Source organism: Taudactylus pleione, unplaced genomic scaffold (genome assembly GCF_031769625.1).
Source record: "Taudactylus pleione unplaced genomic scaffold, aTauple2 ptg000809l, whole genome shotgun sequence".
In the NCBI taxonomy this organism is placed as follows: Eukaryota; Metazoa; Chordata; class Amphibia; order Anura; family Myobatrachidae; genus Taudactylus; species Taudactylus pleione.
This window is the reverse complement of record NW_028285211.1, coordinates 269,118-290,474: the sequence shown is the minus strand read 5'-3', so window position 1 is coordinate 290,474 and position 21,357 is coordinate 269,118. Positions and strand designations below refer to the sequence as shown.

Sequence of the window (21,357 nt, the reverse complement as noted above, 5' to 3'; positions counted from 1 at the left end):
CCCTCTTTCAACCCTGTTACTTACTCCTTGGTTGGTCCGGGTGTGCAGAGTGTGGGGGCATCCCTGATAGGTCCTGTTTGGGCGTCAGGCCAAGCAGAGTGCATCCTGGGAGGGTCCTGGTCGGACGGCAGGCAGAGTGGAGGGTCAGCACTGTGGGTCCGGTCGGGTGACAGGTAGGGTGGATGAACAGCCCATGGCTTCTGCTCGTGCAGGGGGCAGCGAAGAGCGGCATCCCTGGGGTCTTCTCTCTACTGTCTTTGGCCGCGCCGGGGACTGAAATGTGATCTAGTGGCTATTACAGCGCCCTCTATTGGCTGGCGCTCTACGCGCCCGTGTAGTTGGCGTAACGGGCAGGCCGGCCCTGGTGACACGTCCAGTCCCCCCCTCGCCCACAACTCCCAGTCTCACTCCTCCCTGGCGGCAGCCCTAGCCTCAGACGCGTGCACCAGTTTTGGCGCACCCACTCACCCACAACTCCCCGTCCAACTCCTCCCTGATGGCAGCCCTAGCCGCGCACCCATGCAACAATCATGGTGCCCCCTCCTCACCCACAACTCCCCGTCCCACTCCTCCCTGGCGGCAGCTCTAACCGCAGAGCCGTGCAGCAGAGTCCGGAGTGTCTAGGCCGAGCATAAGTGCGGCCTCACATCTTCTTCCAGGAGCTGAATGTCAACAAGGATGCACCCGGATAGAGCTACAGGTAAGAGGGCATGGAAGATGGGGGCCTGGGGCACCAGCGACTGAGTCTGGGGGACAGATCTTTGGTGGAGCAACTTACCAGCATGTGATGCAATCGGCAGTAGACTGGGCATTTCGAGATTTGTAGTCCCACCACAGTGGCAGACTTACAGTATCTTGACTTAAACTCAGTCCTCAAAGCCACCGAATCAGGTGGTTTACCCCTCCATCAGGGGTATCAGGATGGCTTCTCATCCCACATCAGGTGACTTTCACAAGGAGGACTCTGAGCCTCATGCTAATTGCACCATACAGGTCACTATCTTATCTGTCAGTAATGCATACAGATGTGTCACCATACATCTGTCCTCCGTGCGCATAAGGTGTGAGCGCAGAGTGACTCGGTAGCACCGAGCATCTTTTTGTGCAGATATTTCCCTTCAAATACATCTTATTCGCACAGCGATGAGAATACCACACACATGCAGCTTCTGCTGATTAACATGTGGCATGCCTATATTATGTGTGTGACTGCGGGTGTGTCTGCATGTGAAATGCTACATTACAATGTCAGCTGCTGTGACAGGGGGGCACCAAATTATAACTTGCCTCTGGGTGTCTGGGATGAATTTAGGACACTGGGCGGTGTTACCCAATAGAAGCCTATGGGCTTCTTAACAGGACGCTACCCCTTGGGAGGGATCCGATCGGATGAGGGCACAGTTACTGTACTGCCCTTCGCCCCATATACAGAATGCATATGTTTTCCATGGGTTGGGTATGAAGTACTGGCAGTCGGGATGTCAGCTGCCAAAATACAGACAGCGGCGTCCCGATGTTCGGTATCCCGACAGGTGGAAGGTAAGTATCCTAACCCTCTCCCTTTAACCCTCTAACAATCCTTTTCTGCACCCTACCCTCTCTACCCCGTACCATAACCACCCTAACCCTCCCCCTTGGTGCCTGAACCTAACTCTCCCCCGGTAGTTCCTTACCCTAATTATCCCGGGGAAAATATCGGCGGCCATTTTCGCGCATGCACAGTATTGCTGTCAGCATACACAGTAGATTCTGGCACTAAGCCATACTTACCGACTTTCAGCTCCCTCCTCCCGGGAGGCAGCTGTCAAGCTTCCACAGCGGGGGGGGGGGGTACGTGCCGCGGCAGAAAGGGGTTATTATGTGGTGATGATGCAGCATTGGGGGCGGAGCATGGGCCTGACCGTGCAATTGCGTCATTGTGGCCCCGCCCCTTCTTCACAGTGGCGAGATTAACGGCATTGCGAAGCAGGGGGCGGGGCCATGATGACGTTATTCACAGTCTGATCCTGTTCTGATAATAATTACCTATCAGGAGATCTTTTTATAATATATACAGAGACCCAGAACTGTCTGATCCTGTCCTGATAATAATGACCAGTCAGAAGATCTCTCTATATTAGATACAGAGACCCAGCACTGTCTGATCCTGCCCTGATAATAATGACCAGTCAGAAGATCTGTCTATATTAGATACATAGACCCAGCGCTGTCTGATCCTGTCCTGATAATAATGACCAGTCAGGAGATCTCTCTATATTAGATACAGAGACCCAGCACTGTCTGATCCTGTCCTGATAATAATGATCAGTCAGGAGATCTCTCTATATTAGATACAGAGACCCAGCACTGTCTGATCCCGTCCTGATAATAATGACCAGTCAGGGGATCTCAACTCTCTATATTAGATACAGAGACCCAGTGCTATGTGATCCTGTCCTGATAATAATGACCAGTGAGCAGATGTCCAGCATATTATATACATTTCTAGTTAAGGGCACTGTATGTCCAGCCATTGAGGGGTTACACTAGTATGAGGCAGAGTCAGGGTCTGTAGGGATTGCACAGTCAGGGTAGGGGAAGGTGAATGTGTTCTGGCTCCGCCTTTGCTCTGTGCTCAGTACTGAATGACTCACATATCTGAGACTGCTCTGTGCCTGACAAGGAGGAGAGGATTATACAGGTCTATGTCATACTCCACTACCTGATGTGTCTGCCTGTCTGAGGAACATCACACAGGTAATATCACCCTGGACCCCCTCACTTGTCTCCCACTACCCCCAATGTAGGCCAGTGCTAACCCCAATGCTCTCACATTGTGCTTTATAGAGAGAGGCTACATACTGTACATATATACAGTATATAGAGAGATATATATTTATAGCAGGATTTACAGAAAGGAGCATCACATTATACACTGGTGTTGATAGAAAAGGACTATATATTTCTTCATGTTCTATAGCCTATAAGGTATCATGTTTCTAGAAAGAGTCTATAGAATGTTTCTAAAAATGGCTAAGTTACCATTGTTCAGTAGAAATGGGCTGTATCAATTATTCCTTGTTTCTAGATAGGGGTTATATAATCGTACATTGTTTCAGAATAGGATAACTACACAAGGTTTTCAGATATAGGTGATATTACCTGTACACAGCAATCTTGAAAAAGGCTCAATTATTATACAAGAATTCTAGAAAAGGTGATAATAATTAATATTGAAATTATAAATATTGAAACTAAATGTGTGGATTTTTAAAAATAAAAAAGGATACATTATACTATTACGTAAGCTTGTGTATACATTCTTTGCAGCATACAATGTTTTTGGAAATGTATGTACAGTTGATGTGTGTAGAAGGAGGGTAGTTAGTGTTTCTGAACTTGTCCTTGTCTCTGTAATAAATCAAGGATTGTGATGAGATGACTGTAACATCAAACGGAGTATGATTAATTGCAAGCTCTTTGGTCATTGTCAGTCACTCTCTTTGAATGTGCCATACACACAACTCATGAATGCAATCTGAGATAGTTACATGAATGTTACTATGCGGGATGTGAGCTTTTTGCTCTGTCCTGACGTGAGGGCTGGGGCATATGAAATCTCACTTATGTCCAGGAGGCTAGGGAGAGTTGTCATGCGGTTACACATGTGGTCTCCATATAGGAGAAGTCCTCTGTCCAGCTGAGGGAGTGGGTTAGCTGTAGTGATAGAAAATAATATTATCCTGAAAGAGTAGCAGCTGCTTGGATCAAACTCCCAGCAGAATGTGATCACAAAACTAATATGTATGGGAAACTAATACACAGGTCTCCCCTAAACCATTAATAAGTGAGATTGGCAGACTAGATGGGATTGATATATCTGCCTCAATTTAACTTTATGGTATGTTTCTGCATTACGCTGCATTCTGAATAGTTTGTTTCATTTGTTCAACTTTTGTTATTGGTAGTTACACCAATATTCAGTTATACTGTACGTTCTATAATAATGCATTAAACTCAGCGACTAGCTATTGTATATTACTGCCAGTAATTCCGTGTGGTTGCTCTTACATAATGTGCCATCTAGTATCGTCTTATTGTACCAGGTAAAATTGACCTGGTCACATAATGCATTCCGTATATCACAGCATACAGATATTTCCTGGGATTGTAATTAGGTTCAGGTTTGTGGAAAGGCTGTGGCATGGCAGGGTAAAAGGGGCATCGGTCTGCTAACTTGGCACTTCATCCTTTAATTCTTCTCTATTAATAATAGTTTTTATGCACATATTGTAAATATAGGGCAAACATTTAGTCACTGGCTCAAATAGGGATGAAACAGTTTCATGTCTCTATGTGTCTCAGTAGTAGGATCAGTTTCAGGACGGCACCCAGGATATTGTTTATTTGAATTGGTGGATGCCAGAATTTTAGAAGAACTAGTAGATAGATAGACCTTGAGATTAAGTTGCTCCACATTTCGTTATACTTAATCTGTGACTTTATACACAATTATTACCAATTCCTTTGCAATAAAAGTAGTACATTGCGTTCCTTGTAGGCTGTACCGCACCGTATGGCGCAATAAAAATTGATGTATGAGGACAAATCTGTATATACTGTATGTGTACTATATACACTGATCATCCATAACATCCATAAGCACTTGCCTAATATATAGTTGATGACTTTCTGGCTGACAGGTCGGCACAGCGAGGGGGGGGGGGAGCCACAGGGGAAGTGGTGCAGCATAGGGGGCAGTGTGGGGGGCATGGTTGCGCGAACGCATCATCGCGGCCACTTCCCCACTATACAATGCAGTGATAACTGGAATTGTACAGCGGTGGGTGGTTCTATGATGAAGCTGTTCAGCCCGAATCACGTCATCTGCCGTCCCAGACGCCTACTTCACGTGGTAAGCAGGTGGCGGCCGGATCCAAGAGACTTGCCCACTTTTCCGGGAGGGCCGCCTGATTTTCTGCCATAATATTGTATAGGTCCCCACCCACGTCGCCAAAACAGCTCTGACCCATCAAGGCATGGATTCCACAAGACCTCTGAAGGTGTCCTGTGGTATCTGGCACCAAGACCTTAGCAGCAGATCCTTTAAGTCCTGTAAGTAGCGAGATGGGGCCTCCATAGCTTGGACTATTTTTCCAGCACATCCCACAGATGCTCGATCGGATTGAGATCTGGGGAATTTGGAGGCCAAGTTTCTTTGTTCCTCAAACCATTCCTGAAAATTTTTTGCAGTGTGGTAGGGTACATTATCCTGCTGAAGGAAGCCAATGTCACTGCCATCAGGGTATACCGCTGCCATGAAGGGGTATGCTTGGTCTGCAACAATGTTTAGGTAGGTGGTACATGTCAAAGCAGCATCCACATGAATGCCAGGACCCAAGGTTTTCCAACATTGCCCAGAGCATCACATTGCCTCCGCCAGCTTGCCTTCTTCCCATAGTGCATATTGGAGCCATCTTTCCCCAGGGAAACGAAGCACATGCACCCGGCAGTCCACATAATGTAAAAGAAAACGTGATTAATTAGACTAGGCCACCTTCTTCCATTGCTCCATGGTGCAGTTCTGATGCTCACTTGCCCATTGTATACATTTTCGGTGGTGAACAGGGGTCCGCTTGGTCTCCACTCTCTCACTGTCCTATGTGCTTCTGCGACTGTGCTGCTATAAGACAGTGGGAGCGGTCACTGACCCGGCTAAGTAGTACCCGCTTCCCCACACCATCCTCTGCGCCACTGATTTTCAAAGTTGCTCAGATCCTTACGCTTGCCTATTTTTCCTGCTTCCAGCACATCAATTTCAAGAACTGGCTGCTCACTTGGAGGCAGATGTATTATACCGGCACTTAACGTGCCGTTTTAATGTTTCCTGCTTCGCGTCTTTACTGAGGCGAAGCCGGAAGCACTAACGATGAGATGTATTAACATCTCATCGGCTGGAGCGGGGGAGTGATAACTGCCCCCTCCAACGATCCCTGCCTGAGTACACATCACAGCTTTAGGCTGATGCGCGGTGTCTCAGTCCCGGCTGGCTCCACTGAGCATGCACAAGATCTTGCAAGCATTGCGAGATCCCACGTGCAGCCCTGGAGCTGGCCGCCCCCCGCAGCAGGGTCAGCGCTGGCCCTGCTGTGGGGATAGGGCACCGTCAGACTGCAGCTGTCTATAGTGACAGCTGCAGTAAGCAGAACGGTCATGCGAACTGACCGTTCATACATAACCCTGCCTTGTAGATACAGCGCCGATAATGACAGGGGCACATAGCGCCCCTGTCATTAACCGCCCAGCCCCCCAATCATACATGGGGGAGAAGTGGTATCAGCGAACATAACGTGCGCTGATGCCGCTTCGGCGGTTAATACATCTCCCCATTGTTGCCTAATTTATCCCAACCCTTTGACAGATGCCATTGTAACAAAATAATGAATTTTATGGCTGATCGGTGTGTAAAAAAAATAATATATATACACACACACACATACATACATATATACAGAAATACAGACATGCTCACATACTGTATATATGACTCATTTATAACCTGCAGTGATGGGGCAGCTGCACACTATGAGCTGTTAGTGATGTCATGTCTGAGATGTGTCTGCACCACCTGGATGGATCCCAATACTCGGGGCCAGTACGTTTTTCCCACATTCACAATACTTTCATTGGCTGTAACATGCACTCCTGTGGCTTTACATTACACTGCCTCATCTTTGTATCTTGCTTTTGTGCTTTTCTTTCATGTGATTATTGTGTGTGATCAGACAGAGCTGTTTCGTTTTGCTGTCCCGGGTTACAAAACAAAGCTGTTCTCTGGATACAACTCCTTCCAAGATGTACACAGGCTGCCGGAATCCAAGGCCATGCAAGACACGACAACAATCCTGGTTACATGTGCTCGGGGCTGCAAAGGGTACAAGGAGATCTTAAGATAAGATAATGTATTGGGTAAAAGTCATTTGATCGTGGACATAAGCACTTAGGGTCAGAGTTGGATATGTGAAAATATGCAAATGAGGCCGGGATATGTATTGAGACGCCCAATTGTGACTTTTCAAACCCAAGTATCCCTGTACGAAGATGCACCATCTATCGCAGACCATTCCATTATTGCAGTTCTTCTGAGTAACTCTATGGTCTCGCAGAATGGCTGTGGGAGCTGAGACTCTGGAGACATTTTCTTGGAAACGGAATCGCAGACGCAGGATGTGACACGCACCCAAAACGGTTGCGACACGCCTGTATCTTTGCTGCCGCTCCCCGTTACCTCCTCCAAACACTCCCTGACTGTGAATCACACTGCGAGTAGTCGTTGCGAGCGAGTACAGTAATGTACCTTGAGTATGTGCTGATAGCTGATAATTATTCCACTGCGAAAACATTGTCATAGCAAATCGCTCTGACTCAGGCCCAAAGGGATGTACACGCAAGTTGCAGCTTTTCTTTTGGCTTCACATTGTTTTGTGCGGCTATTTTTCTATGGTTAGACTTGCGGCGCTGTACGACTAGTAGTTGGAGTGGACTTGTGGGCATGGCAAGGAGACATTTACACATGGAAGAGTATAAGAGTAGCCATACCGGGAAGTGACGTGAGTGAGGACGCAAGTAGATGTTTCTGCCCACACTTTCCAGGAAAATAAGAAAGTTGGCCCCTTGCGGGCTCGCTTTGTGCGCCACGCTCCGGGCTATGTGGCTCGCTTCGCTCTCCACAAGAATATATTACCCCTCTATAACCACTTGGATGGTAGGGATGATGTTGGACACTGGTTGATGACGTCATCATAAAGAAACGGAAGGGGTTCTATCTCATTGGCCAGAGTATAGTATTGGCAGGGTCAGTGCTAGGGTGTATAAAGTTTTTATAAAGGGGCAGTGTGCACCTTCGGTGGTCACTGCAAAAGGGGCGTGGTCTCACAATAGTCCCTCAATTCAAATGACACAGCAAAGTAGCACAATCTTAAGATTACACAGCACATAATGCCCCTCATCCACATTTCACTACATAGTAGTGCCCCTTATTCACGTTACAACACACAGTAGTGCCCCTTATTCACGTTAAGCCACACAGTAGTGACCCTTATACACATTGCCCACAGTAGTGCCCCTTATACACAATGCCCACAGTAGTGCCCCTTATACACAATGCCCACAGTAGTGCCCCTTATACACAATGCCCACAGTAGTAGTGCTCTGTACACACAATGCCCACAGTAGTAGTGCTCTTTACACACAATGCCCACAGTAGTAGTGCCCTTTACATGCAATGCCCACAGTACTAGCGCTCCTTACACATTATGCCCACAGTAGTAGTGCCCCTTATTCAATGCCCACAGTAGTAGTGCCCCTTATACAATGCCCACAGTAGTAGTGTCCGTTATACAATGCCCGCAGTAGTAGGGCCCCTTATGCAATGCCCACAGTAGTAGTGCCCCTTGTGCAATGCCCATAGTAGTAGTGTGCCTTATGTAATGCCCACAGTAGTAGTGCCCTTTATTCAATGCCCACAGTAGTAGTGCCCTTTATACATAATGATACACAGTCAAACAACATTGTACTTACCAGAAGTCCTGCTCCTGCACCCGCCGCTGTAAGACAGCTCCTTGCGCTTGGCACTATGGGACAGACAATGCTTTGCACACTGCGGGAGCCGGAAGGCGGAGCTCAGGAGTGAGCTCCAGCCTCCAGGTGCAGGGAAGGAGCTGCCGGGCACCCGCTGGTAACAAAATCTCAACAGGTGCACGACAAATGGAGAAGGCACTGACCCCGGTGCCTCTCCAGTCCAGCGTCTCCCTGCTGCACAGGGCCGGCTAAGGGTGTGGGTATGTTGCTATAAAGTGCGACCAAAATGGCAGCCTAAAAGATGTGATTGTGTCTGCCTGCAGATTGCTCCAAACCACTTATTTGGTAACCCAGTTGTGCTTTAATATTATGTGTATACATTGTGTACTTTTAGCATTGCACATTTAACACAGGTACGTGCAAGTGGAGGGAGTCGTGGTTGCTGACTTGCATATGTTCTGCGACTACGTTTGTGTCCAACTCTGAATAAGGCGTAGAGAGGATGTAATCAGCACATCTGCACCAGGATCCACGTACTCCTCTCGCACATATACTGCTCTGTGATACTATGTACCCCATTATCATTCTGATAGCGCTGCTCCCTGATGCTCTCCACTTATAGGACACTCGTTAGTCACTTACGGTGACATGGATTCATTCACAAACCAAAATTCAGTAACAGTTACTTTATTTAAAAAAACACAGTTGATGCTTTTATAAAGTTAAATTAGTGGAGAACTTGAATTAACTTGTTAAACTGAAGAACAGTTACATTGTATGTAGAGTAGGATTCATCCGAAAGCTATCACCTTACATAGATGAAATGTTAGAACTTAGATTTCCAGTGAAAGTTCATTTAAAGCCAAACCTCTTGAGGGAAGAAAGTCTTTAAGAGACCACTCAAATGGGAAAGTATATTTACTTACTTTTTGTATAACATTCTTCTCACAAACCCCTTACCCCAGAGTGCCCAGGAAACAGCTGGCTGTTATGTATGATGCCCACCCCTTTACATTCAGAGGGTACAGGCAGTAGAATTCCTCTCATGGCGTTCAGCAGTGTTGTAATAACAGTTGCAGGGTCCGGCTGTGTGCTGGTCTGTGCATACCTACATTGTAACCACAGCCTCACCCTACAAAGTATTTCCACAGGGGTCCCTTGGGAGAAGCTTTGGGTGCTTTGTGACCTAGCCTAGGTAATTTAATTTAAGTGTGTGTGATTTGTGATCTTAAAATTAAGAGTAATTAACAGTATATTATTATATATAATATTCTTTATTCTTCTGTGTGTTTGAGGTAATCCTCTGCTGATATTCTGTGTGTATGGAGTCTATGGACAATTGCACATTACTACTTCTCTTGTTCTGAATGCTGCATTTAAATGTTAGTTTCCAATTGTATTCTGTATATTTATACTGAAAATTACTATTGCTCTAGTTCCATGCGATGTACATGCAGCATCTCAGTGTCTGCGCTAAGTATGGAGACATTTAGTATCAGTTCTCTTGTTCTGTTTTCTGGATGAAATCCACGGTATCTTTTATGAGCCTTTTCTATATCATAGTGATAGGTTACTTGTTGCTTACTGCTATATATTGTGAAGATTGTCCCACATCTATAGCATTTTTTTATCCTCTGGTAAAAGCTTGGAAAGGGGATGCAGGCGATCACTCTGGGCAGAACTGTAACTAGACTTTTTGGTGCCCTGTGCCAGAGAGAGCATTGGTGCCCCCCCATTTTTTAAATAGGGACATAAGATAATGCACCTGAAAATGGGCCATGGCCTCATGGGGAAGGGCCAGGGAAGAGATAGGGGAGGCCAGAAGATACTGGGGATAAAAGGAGAGAAAGCTACAAGTGAGAATGATTAAAAACAGTATAACTGACAGGCCCAAACAGCGCCCCCTGCCCTGCGGTGCCCTGTGCCATGGCACTGGTCACACTACCCTAGTTACGGCGCTGACTCGGGGGGGGGGGGGGGGCTGTGATCTACACGTAGTTAGACTACACCCCCGTTGCAGCTTAATGTCACAAATTGAGGGTCTGTAGGTAGGAGCAATTATAAAATGACGCAATTCTCATATAGTGCCTCATATTTCTTGTGTATTTTTGGGGGGATTGTCCTGTCCATAGATATTCATAAAGAATTTTTAATGGAGTGTTGAAACATGTTTCTTTTGTGTGGGTTTGCTTCTACTTTAGTTTCTATGGGGTCTATTTACTAAGCCGTGTATGGAGATAAAGTCGACGGAAATAAAGTACCAGCCAATCAGCTCCTAACTATCATGTCACATGCTGTGTTTGTAAAATGACAGTTAGGAGCTGATTGGCTGGTACCTTATCTCCGTCTAATTTATCTCCATCCAAGGCTTAGTAAATAGACCCCTATGTATGGGTGGTGGAATATAATAATTTCATCTTTTCTATGCTATTTTCTATTTTTATTTTTTTTTTATTCTGTTATGTCAACATTTTTGGAACTGTGAAAACTTTAAATACAATAGATCAGGCGCGCATGCAGGGGGTGTCCGAGTACCTAGAAACCCCCCCTGCCCACTGATTGATTTTTGTATTTTTTTTAATGGAGGAGCTCAGGGACTTTCCTCTGCCTGAATGTAGGGGGAGCTACAGCGTTAGCGCGCAGCTCCTCTGAGGATTTTCTCCCGGGTTTTGAGACAGAGCAGCTGGCTGGGCGAGCGGCCAGTGACACTGTCTCCACACTGATTCTGCAGTGGCGCACTGTTGCACCGTCGGTGTCTCGAGCGCCCGGTGCCGGGGGACTGCATTCATTTTTAGGTGAGGCTCAGAGCTATGTGTGTTTGTGTCAGTGTGTGTGTCTGCGTCAGTGTGTATGTATGTGTCTGTAGAGGATGGGAGGATTGTATGTGGTAGCACACCTTTAAGTGCGTCTTTTATGCCAGTACATGTTTCCCTGTGCACAGCACTACCGTACTTCAATCACTAATATACTATAAAATGCATTTTCTTAAGCATTCCTGATTGACAGTATCAGGTAAACAAGGAACCCCATTCAGTCAATTGGGGGGGGTGTTGGTGGTTTCAGTCTAAAAGGCTTTATTATGCTAAGGAGGTGTGGATGCGTTCTGACTAGGAATCCAGTATAGAATTTAGCTCTAGTGAAGTCACAGAGCAGAGATAGAGTGACTGGGTAACAATGGGAATACACGTTTATTTCGTATTATTATTAAAAATCGGGTACTTATTCTGATTAGAAAAAGCTGATCAATGGCATAAGTCAAGTTTTATGCCCAGATGCCTTGTTATTTATATTATTTCTTGTTATTTATATTATTTCTTGTTATTTATATTATTTCTTGTTATTTATATTAAAACACTTGAAGTACAGTACACAGTAAAGTGTATGTTGCAGGCTTATTCTGGTTAGACTTCTTTGTTATTGGTTCTGTAACCAATTATTTGGAAACCCCCCTTTCGAAATCCTGCGTTTGCCACTGATAGATTATAGGCACACAGGTTTAGCAGTTATTTGTGGGTGTATATTTAATCATCAGAACCCTTAGCAAAGTTCGGAATATGCTTGGCAATGCAGTTCACCCCCTCACGTACAGTTTACCTGCCAGCATTCCCAATAGCACATATCAGAATATTACGGTGGGACGGAAAAGTAGACTCTTTGTTAGGGGCACTCTTACATGTGAAATTAAATAATGTTTTTAAATATGACATAACCTTTCTAATTTATATAGAAACAATGGATTCCTGTAAGTAGAGATTGTAGAAATAAAAGTAAAGTTAGTTCATAGCCATTAGTCTTAAGTCTATTGTTACAAGAGTCAAGTCAATAATATCTTGATATTAGACACAAAATTAAGGGGCTGTGCATAGTATAGAAGTTTTTTTTTTAAATCACGTAATATTTATTTAGACTTTTGTTTTAAAGAGAAAAGGTAAACAAAACAATAAAACAAAAGGAAATAATAACACAAATGGTAAATACCGCCAGTACAAAAAATAACCCTTCAAAATATATAAGACCACCAAGTATATAGGGACAGCTAATGAGACCCAGTATAAATCAGGCCTCAGCAGAGAAATAAAAGCCCATGGACACAAACAGATGAGATAACGGTTCAACATTGATATGGAAAGAATGTGTTGGAGAACAGAAGAACATAATGTGTGTAACATAAAGGCGTAAAAACAAAAGACCCGATGGGGCTCCCTACCAATAATTCCCATATCTTATGATACTGAGCATGTCTATGTGTGTATAAATAATAGCGTTCTTGGTTAGAAACCTCATTAACAAGAACTCTCCACTTAAAAATATCCAAGGGCTCTGGAGCAAACCAGTCCAAACCAGTCCAGTCCAACTCCAAGGCCAAATAAGCAGATCTTAGCATCCAGCGATGGAAGCATCGGAACGGTAATTTTAATATTAGTCCAGAAATCAAGGACAACGGGTTAGCCAATAGAAAATGCCAAAATCCAGCTTCTGAGGTCCCACATTTAGGTAATTTAGAGGAAGACCCATTTTAAATATTGACAGAGGAGAGCGATATACCCTATGTGGAATATAATAATGGACTTGCTGGTAACGGACACACGGACTGGTATCTGTAGGTGATCCAAGAACCTGTGACTGATTTACTTCAATATGAAGGGAGGAGAACATCAGGTGACTGAGTATCGGGGGAATTGAGGTCGGTGGACAAAAAGGAGACCTGCTTCTTAGGGCCTAAACGAAGAAGCACAGTCTTTAAAGGGGAATTGCAAAGGGATCTATATCACTCCCGAACTGGGCACTCACATCATGTTGAAGCAGAAGATACCAGTAAAAGGCTGTATGTGAGAGATCATAGACCCCCTGCAAATGTGCAAAGGAGTGAAAGACCCAGTCTGAATAAAGTTGCCCCAATAGTACAGAAGTTTTAATAAACAATATTCAAGCAACAATGTCCTATCTCCAAAGTTATTAAGGCAAATAAATCTATTGTTTGTTGTATATGTATAATACCATAATGGCATAATTTAATTAAATGCGGTGTTGAATAGCACCGGGAATGAGTGGCCAGAGCTATTCAATTGTCTGCATCGCGTCAGGTAATTAAGTCGGGAGATGCAGTTTATGGTGCCTAATGCCAGGGGTTTAAATGCTGTAAACGGCATTCTCTGACTTAAGTGTCGGTAACGATGCTGATAGCGCGTGGGGTAATCCCACAACTAGTATTGCTTTCACCTCAGGAGGGCACCATCCTCTAATCGCGGCTTTACAGTGCGGCCAATTGAATAGCTCCAGGCACTCAATCCCAGCGCTATTCAACATTGTATTTAATTGATTTCCCCCTATAGTAGTGTTACATTCCTGTATTTAAAGCTCCAATCCACTACCAAAGTGAAAGCAATTATATTGATGAATACAAATAAGATAAACATTACAACACACAAAGGGAGAGAAATCGAGGGATTCTTTTTGTAAACGTAACTGTAATGCATAAATGTCAAGAGAGTACTTGACATCATCAGCTCAAAATTTTATCTCCTTAGATATTGGTTGTTACAATGCTTTCCTTTACTTAGTAGTAAATCCATTAATAGACGATATTGAGTAAAGCAAAATCCTGCCACATGTTATCAGCACATTGCAATCATCCTTCAGTGTACTCTAAGCCATACCCGATCCACCTAAGCCATGCCCCTGGTTCTCCCAAACCAAACCTGTTTCTGTAGGGAGAACCCCACTTTCCTGGTTAATTGTGTTCCTTTGGTCTACAGAAATTGGGACTGTCCACAGAAATCAGGTCTGTTGGCAAGTATGAAACGCTTAACTATACACTGCAACGATGGATCGACCATCTGACAGACTGGCCGACCTGATCCGATGATTTGGTAATGGTTATGCACAAATGATATGTGCAATTGTGCATACCCACTTGCCAATCGGCTGTAAGATGTCTGGCAGAAGATCCAGTTATTGTCACTGGTTCCTGTGGCCAGCATATAGGTTGACACACAGTGTACACACAGGCAGATGCCAATGATATATCTGTCATATCTGTGAAAGATGTTGTTGTAGCATGTACACACTGCCAGGTGGTCGGGACAATATATTGTTCGTCGGCTGTACGCACGATATATCGCCCAGTGTGTAACCAGCATTTCTTTCTGTGCGCTGGGAGATCCAGTGAGTGGGAGGTCCAGGTGGGAGGGGCAGCAGTACGGCATTGCGAAATTCATCATCACCACCCCAACCTCATGATGCAATGTCACGATTCGCAGAATTACATTGTGAAAAGGGTAGGACTGAGAACACTTAGGGGCCCATTTATTAATGATCGCATTTTGCAATGCGATCAGGGCATGCAGTACCGCCCCTGATCGCATTGCAAAATGCGATCCTATCTGCCGGATGTATTATCCGGGACATGCAGGGAGACGGGCTCCGAAATGAGCCTTCGGAAATCTGGTTTTGGCTATTGCAAATCTGTAACTCAGAAGATGATTCTATCAGACAAGAATAAAATCCTTTACTACAAAGAGGGCTTGGGGCGGATGAGCAAACTTATGAGTGTTCTCTGTTTCACAATCATGGGGAGGTCTCACAGAACTAGCAAGAAAGGACTCTTTTACAGTACAAGGCGCCCTAATATAAAGGCATGTAAAACAAACACTTCCTGCTTCCTAGGAGACAAGAACTACAGGAATTTAACAGCATATCAGGAAGGAGCTGGGAGGAACTGGTACCACCGCTCTCCTGGGGAACCTGACAATCCTCACATAAGGCTCTGGCTGTTGTGTCTCCCTTCTGGGGAGCTTCTAGTGGCAAGGGTTAATGGGAACACTGGATCCAGGGAATTTAGACTGTGAGAAATGGGTGAACTCTCACCTCGGACCCCCTCGGAGCTCCCCCCCAAGGCCCCTTACAGAGGATGCAGCAGATGGAGGAGTGCAGGAACTATAACCCTTTCACTGCCACCTCACTCATCACATTCTCATTACTTGATGCAGATAACCCACCAGACTGTGCTATGTGCTAGATTCATTGACATATTGCAATAAACATAATACCAGTAATATGTAGTAATAGAACAATATTAAATCTGAGTGGTCAGTGTGGCACTATATGGTCAGAGACTCAAGTTGTATGTCTAGTCTACACTGATATAGTAAGATCCTAGATCATGTAAAATGTCTCATTGTCTATGGAAGATACCAACATTTTTATTGAGATCCTGGAGGGGGCGTACTGGTGTGAGGGGCTGCAAATCGCGTCATCATAGCCCCACCCCCACGCTGCTCATTGCCGCTATTCCTGCCATTTGGCGTCAGTGTTGGGGCCATGATCACACGACTCACTGCCAATCGTATCATCGTGCCCCAGGGCCACCCAATCACTGGGGAAACAGGCAGGATTCTGAAAGCTGATCTCTCGGAGACATCCTGCGAGCGTAAAAGCCGCATACACACTAGACGATCTTTATGAACGATATGCACGATAATGATATAGTTCAACGATATATTGTTCAGTGTGTTTACAGTGAACGACTAATGTTGCGCGCTCCCGCAGGTTGGTAACGATGTCTTTGGCCGTCCGTACATGCAGGCCAATCTGACGATATCATCAAGAATTGCCTGTTCAGAGTAGGGATGTGCAGGCTCGGATAGGTTCGAGTTTGCACGTGGAGTTCGGATTTTTCCCTCCAAAAAAACGGAACTCAGAACGAGGCAAAACGTCATCTTACATGGACGAACATCATCATTCCTCGACAAAAGACCAGGAATGATGATGTTCGTCCATGTAAGATGACGTTTTGCCTCGTTCTGAGTTCCGTTTTTTTGGAGGGAAAAATCCGAACTCCACGTGCAAACTCGAACCTATCCGAGCCTGCACATCCCTAGTTCAGAGATGTGGCAGGATGACTTCACTGACAGATAGCTATCAGTGTGTATACTCAATATCGTTTGTCCTGCACTACAGAAAGTTCAAGGGAAATCTTTCACCAATATCGTTCATACAGCACATCGTCTAGTGCACAGGTTCTCAAACTCGGTCCTCAGGACCCCAAACAGTGCATGTTTTCCAGGTCTCCTGACATAATCACGATTGAAATAATGAGTTTCACCTGTGGATCTTTTAAAATGTGTCAATGAGTAATGAGTACACCTGTGCACCTGCTGGGTGACCTGCAAGAACGAACTGTGTGGGGTCCTGAGGACCGAGTTTGAGAACAACTGGTCTAGTGTGTATGAGCCTTTAGGGTTATATTTACTAAAGTGTAGATTTTTAAAAGTGGAGATGTTTCTCATAACAACCAATCCGATTCTAATTATCATTTATCTGGCATCATCTAGAACAGGGGTGGCCAAACTCAGGACCTCATTCAGAGTCGGTCGAAGCGCACCAATGCGCGTGCGCAAACTAGCCGCTACGATCAGAAATTTTATGGGCGTGCATACGGATTATGGGAGTGCATAATTGACAAAGTAGCGTCATGGCACATGTGACATGGGAGGTTTTTACACTGACATGATCGTAGAGCTTAAGAGAGGGTATGGTCAACCTTAAGCTCTACGACCAGTGCCGATGGTTCCCGATGGTCTCGATTAATCCTTATATGCCCGGAGATGACGTGCAAAGCGTACGAGAAGGGGGCGTATTTTTTTGTCTTCCGACCGCTTCCTCCCCTTGGTCGGCCAACTACCGATCCGAACTTAGGGACGCAACTTGCGTGGGAATCATTTGAATATCCGGCCTCTTTTTCCGTACGAACGTGTGGCCGCTTCGACCGACTCTGAATGAGGTCCTCAGTCCTCGAGAGCTACCAACAGGTCACGTTTTCCAGGTCTCACAGAATTACAAGTGAAATAATTAGCTCCACCTGTGGATCTTTCAAAATGTGTCAGTGAGTAATGAATACACCTGTGCACCTGCTGGGTGACCTGGAAAATGTGAACTGTTGGTAGATCTCGAGGACCGAGTTTGGCCACCCTTGACGTGAAAATGACGTTCGCTAGTGGTCGGCTAAAGACAGGCTGGTGGGCGTCTGCGTACACAAAGTGATCGCACGCCAAGACATATTTTGGGGGGCGTGCTTATGCCTTGCCGTGCAATCGCCTGCCTTGACGTCACTTAGCTGAATTGGCATACACTGGGAGCGAGCATCAGCATCTAGCGACCGGGTCTGAATCAGGCCCATAGTGCCCCTGATTCACATTACGCCAGATGGTAGTGTCCCTTATTCATGTTATGATACACAGCAGTGCCCCTTTTACACAATGCCCACATTTGTGCCCCTTATACACAATGCCCACAGTAGTAGTGCCCCTAATACACATAATGCCCACAGTAGTAGTGCCCCTTATACAATGCCCACAGTAGTAGTGCCCCTTACACATAATGCCCGCAGCAGTAGTGCCCTTTATGCAATGCCTATTGTAGTGGTGCCCCAGTAGTGGTGCCCCTTATGCAGTGCCCCCAGTAGTGGTAGTGCCCCTTATGCAGTGCCCACAGTGATAGTGCCCCTTATGCAGTGTCCACAATGGTAGTGCCCCTAATGCACTGTCCCTTATGCAGTGCCCACAGTGGTAGTGCTCCTTATGCACTGCCCCTTATGCAGTGCCCCCAGTAGTAGTGTCCCTTATGCAGTGCCCCCAGTAGTGCCCCCTATGCAGTGCCCACAGTGGTAGTTCTCCTTATGCAGCGCCTCCAGTAGTGGTAGTGCCCCTTATACAGTGCCCACAGTGGTAGTGCCGCTTATGCAGAGCCCCCAGTAGTAGTGCCCCATATGCAGTGCCCCCAGGAGTGGTGCCCCTTATGCAGTGCCCCCTATGCATTGCCCCCATTAGTAATGCCCCCAGTAGTAATGCCACCAGTAGTAGTGCCCGCAGTAGTAGTGTCCCATGTGGTAATGGCCCCAGTGGTAATGCACCCAATAGTAATGTCCCCTGTAGCAGTGCTCCCTGTAGTAGTGCCCCCAGTAGTAATGCCCCCAATAGTAATGACGCTGTAGTAGTGCCCCCAATAGTAATGCCCCCTGTCGTAGTGCTCCCTAAGTAGTGCCCCCTGTAGTAGTGCCCCCAATAGTAATGCCCCCTGTGGTAATACCCCCAATGCCCCATGTACAGGTGCTGCTTACACAAAAAAAAACACAATACTTACCTTAAGCCCTGATCCAGCCGTCCTTTCCGCTTGGCTGCTTCTCTGAATTATGGGAGAGACGTCATGATGTTTATCCCATAGTGCACACTGCACTTAACTCAGGAGTGAACTCGAGCCTCCGGCTACTGCTGCCAGGGAGGAGCCGACTTCACTTTCCATCCTTGATAAGTAACATCCAGATTGGGTCACCTTATCTGCACAGGAAGACACAGTGTACACCATACCTCACAACTTTTAGGTCCCCCGAAGAGGGACAGTTCGTGTGCTGCAGGCGTGTGTGGCCAAAAAGGGGTGGGGCTTTGAGAAAAGGGGAGGAGCCTTGAGAAAACAGGGCAGAACCTAACGGCTTCCCCCGTTTACATCAATATGGGGGCGTGCCCAGCACTCTCCCAGCACGGATAATGCATAATCAGTGCCCCACCAAGGCTCCACCAAGGCATGATTCTGTGGGCTGAGCCTGATAATGCCAATTGCGCCATCAGGGTCTGGCTTCTCACTGTGCAATGACATCAATTGCCTCATTCACCCCTTCACCATTAGGCCGGTGTACACATAATAGTGCCGTTTTCTTAACTATAAATTTACTATAAACATGCAGAACTATAAACATGCAGAATAAGAATGTGACCAAGGGATCTATTTACTAAGCAGTGTTAGGAGACAGAGTGAAAAGTGATAAGGTGCCAGCCAATCAGCTCTCAACTGTCATTTTTCAAACACAGCCTGTGAGATGGCAGTTAGGAGCTGATTGGCTGGTACCTTATCACTTTTCACTCTGTCTACTAACACTGCTTGTTAAATAGACCCCTAAATCTGTAGAATCTGGTACTATCTATATAAATTATGGACAATTGGCAACACTGTAGGTTCAGCTCCTATATGTTACATAATGCAGGCTCATGGGGCCCATCTGAGACTTGTGAATAATATCTGGAGAACCACAGGTTGCATAATGGGGCCCATAAATTAACAATCAATCTGCCTGATACTGCGTTTTGCTGATGCTTTTGTAAACATAAATCGGCAAAATTCAACATGTTGGAAATCCTAATTCACCAATTCCAATAAGTTATTGGTCGGAATCCGCGATCGGTGGACCCCATACATTGCCAATTGTTTTACAAAATCGTCGGTAAAACGCAGAATCAGGCAAATTGATTGTTGGTGTTTGGAGCGGGTTCGGTTTTGCTCGGATTTACTTGGATCTTTAAACGGCATTTTATTGGCTGTCGCCTATCATGTGTTTTGGATAGCCAATATAATAAATCGGAATTTGCGGTAAAGTGGCGATAAGAACCGAGTAAATCCGAGTAAAACCGAGCCTGCACATCCCTAGTTTGGGCCCCAATAGGCAACCTGTAGTTCTCCGAATATTATTGAGTTAAGTCTCATGGCCCCATTTATTAATGAAGCATAACCCATTTAGCATTCACTAACGGCTTATGTCGTCCTTTCTGTATTTAACAAACAGCGGTAATCTAAGATTAAGGCTGTCTGTCACAGCATCATTCTCGCCATGGCGAGAGGGATGCGGCCCCCATTGATGGCAAAAATGGGGACCCGCTGGGTGAATGTGTCATGCACATGCGTAGGCGGACTGTCGCGCATGCGCATTACATGGGAGCCCATCGCTGGCAGCGTTAGGCTGCCAGCGGGTGAGCGGAGGACCTCGCCGACAAGGAGGACTTCACTGGACCACGTCTGAGGGGTAAGTATTGATAAATACCAGTGGAATTTTTGTTTGTATCACAGTGATACTAAACAAAAAATGCAGCTGGTGTTTACCTCCGTTAATAAATAGGGCCCTCAGATGACTGGCAGATCCAAGGTGATTGAGAGCCACAGGTTTGTTGCCATTAATGTAGGGGTAAAATTTAAGGCAGTGAGTTTAGATATCATCAACAATAACATTACGGAGGTGTAACAATATGTAGCATGCGTGCATATTGATTTAACAACATTAACTTAGGTTTACCAGGAGAGGTAGAGGATCCCAAATATTTGTTCCCTATCCTGCACCCCTGACCTTACTGCAGTCAGTAAGAGTGTACCAGGAGGGGTGCACTGACAGATGGAGGGCCACACCCCCACACTGACACATTTTTGGCAGCGAGATCTGGGTAGGAGACAGGAGATTGATACTGTAATGCTACCGTCTTCCTGCTAGGAAATGCTGACACACTCTGGGCCGTGATTAGAGAAACACTATGGTCACTTACTTCTCTATGCCCTATTAAGCCTGGCCAGGACCAGATCAGGGAGCAGGAGGTGACATCTGTCTTTGACCATTTATTATGCAAAAAAATTACAAGTAAAAAAAAAATCATGCAAAAAAAAATGACATAGTTGAATGGCATTGCACGCAAGTTGTGACTCAGCACAACAATATGCACATTGCATTACAAGGCACCCCCCATTCATGTGTATTGATGTGACTTGCTGCATGCAACAGATGCGACATGGCAGAATGTACGGTATGCTGCAATGCTGAGTTTGTCATACAGTAATCTGACAGATAGTGGAAAGTGTAATTGGAGTCCAATAGGGATCAGATAGTGTGTCTGATTCAAATATTATGCTAAAGGCACAGCCCTGTCTTTGTGCAAAATATGCAAGCGCCGCACTGATACGTGCCCCCGGTTTTTGGAACGTTCCCCT

General features: G+C 45.6%; 1 protein-coding gene across 1 annotated transcript in view; it reads left to right on the top strand.

Moving 5' to 3' along the window:
- The first annotated feature begins 2,652 nt into the window (after positions 1–2,652).
- The window catches only part of LOC148474843 (cdc42 effector protein 2-like), a 39,034-nt gene continuing 20,329 nt past the window's right edge, over positions 2,653–21,357 (top strand). Inside the window, exon 1 of the mRNA XM_088458106.1 lies at positions 2,653–2,736. The gene's annotated coding sequence lies outside the window, so the exon portion shown is untranslated. The remainder of the gene's footprint in view (positions 2,737–21,357) is intronic.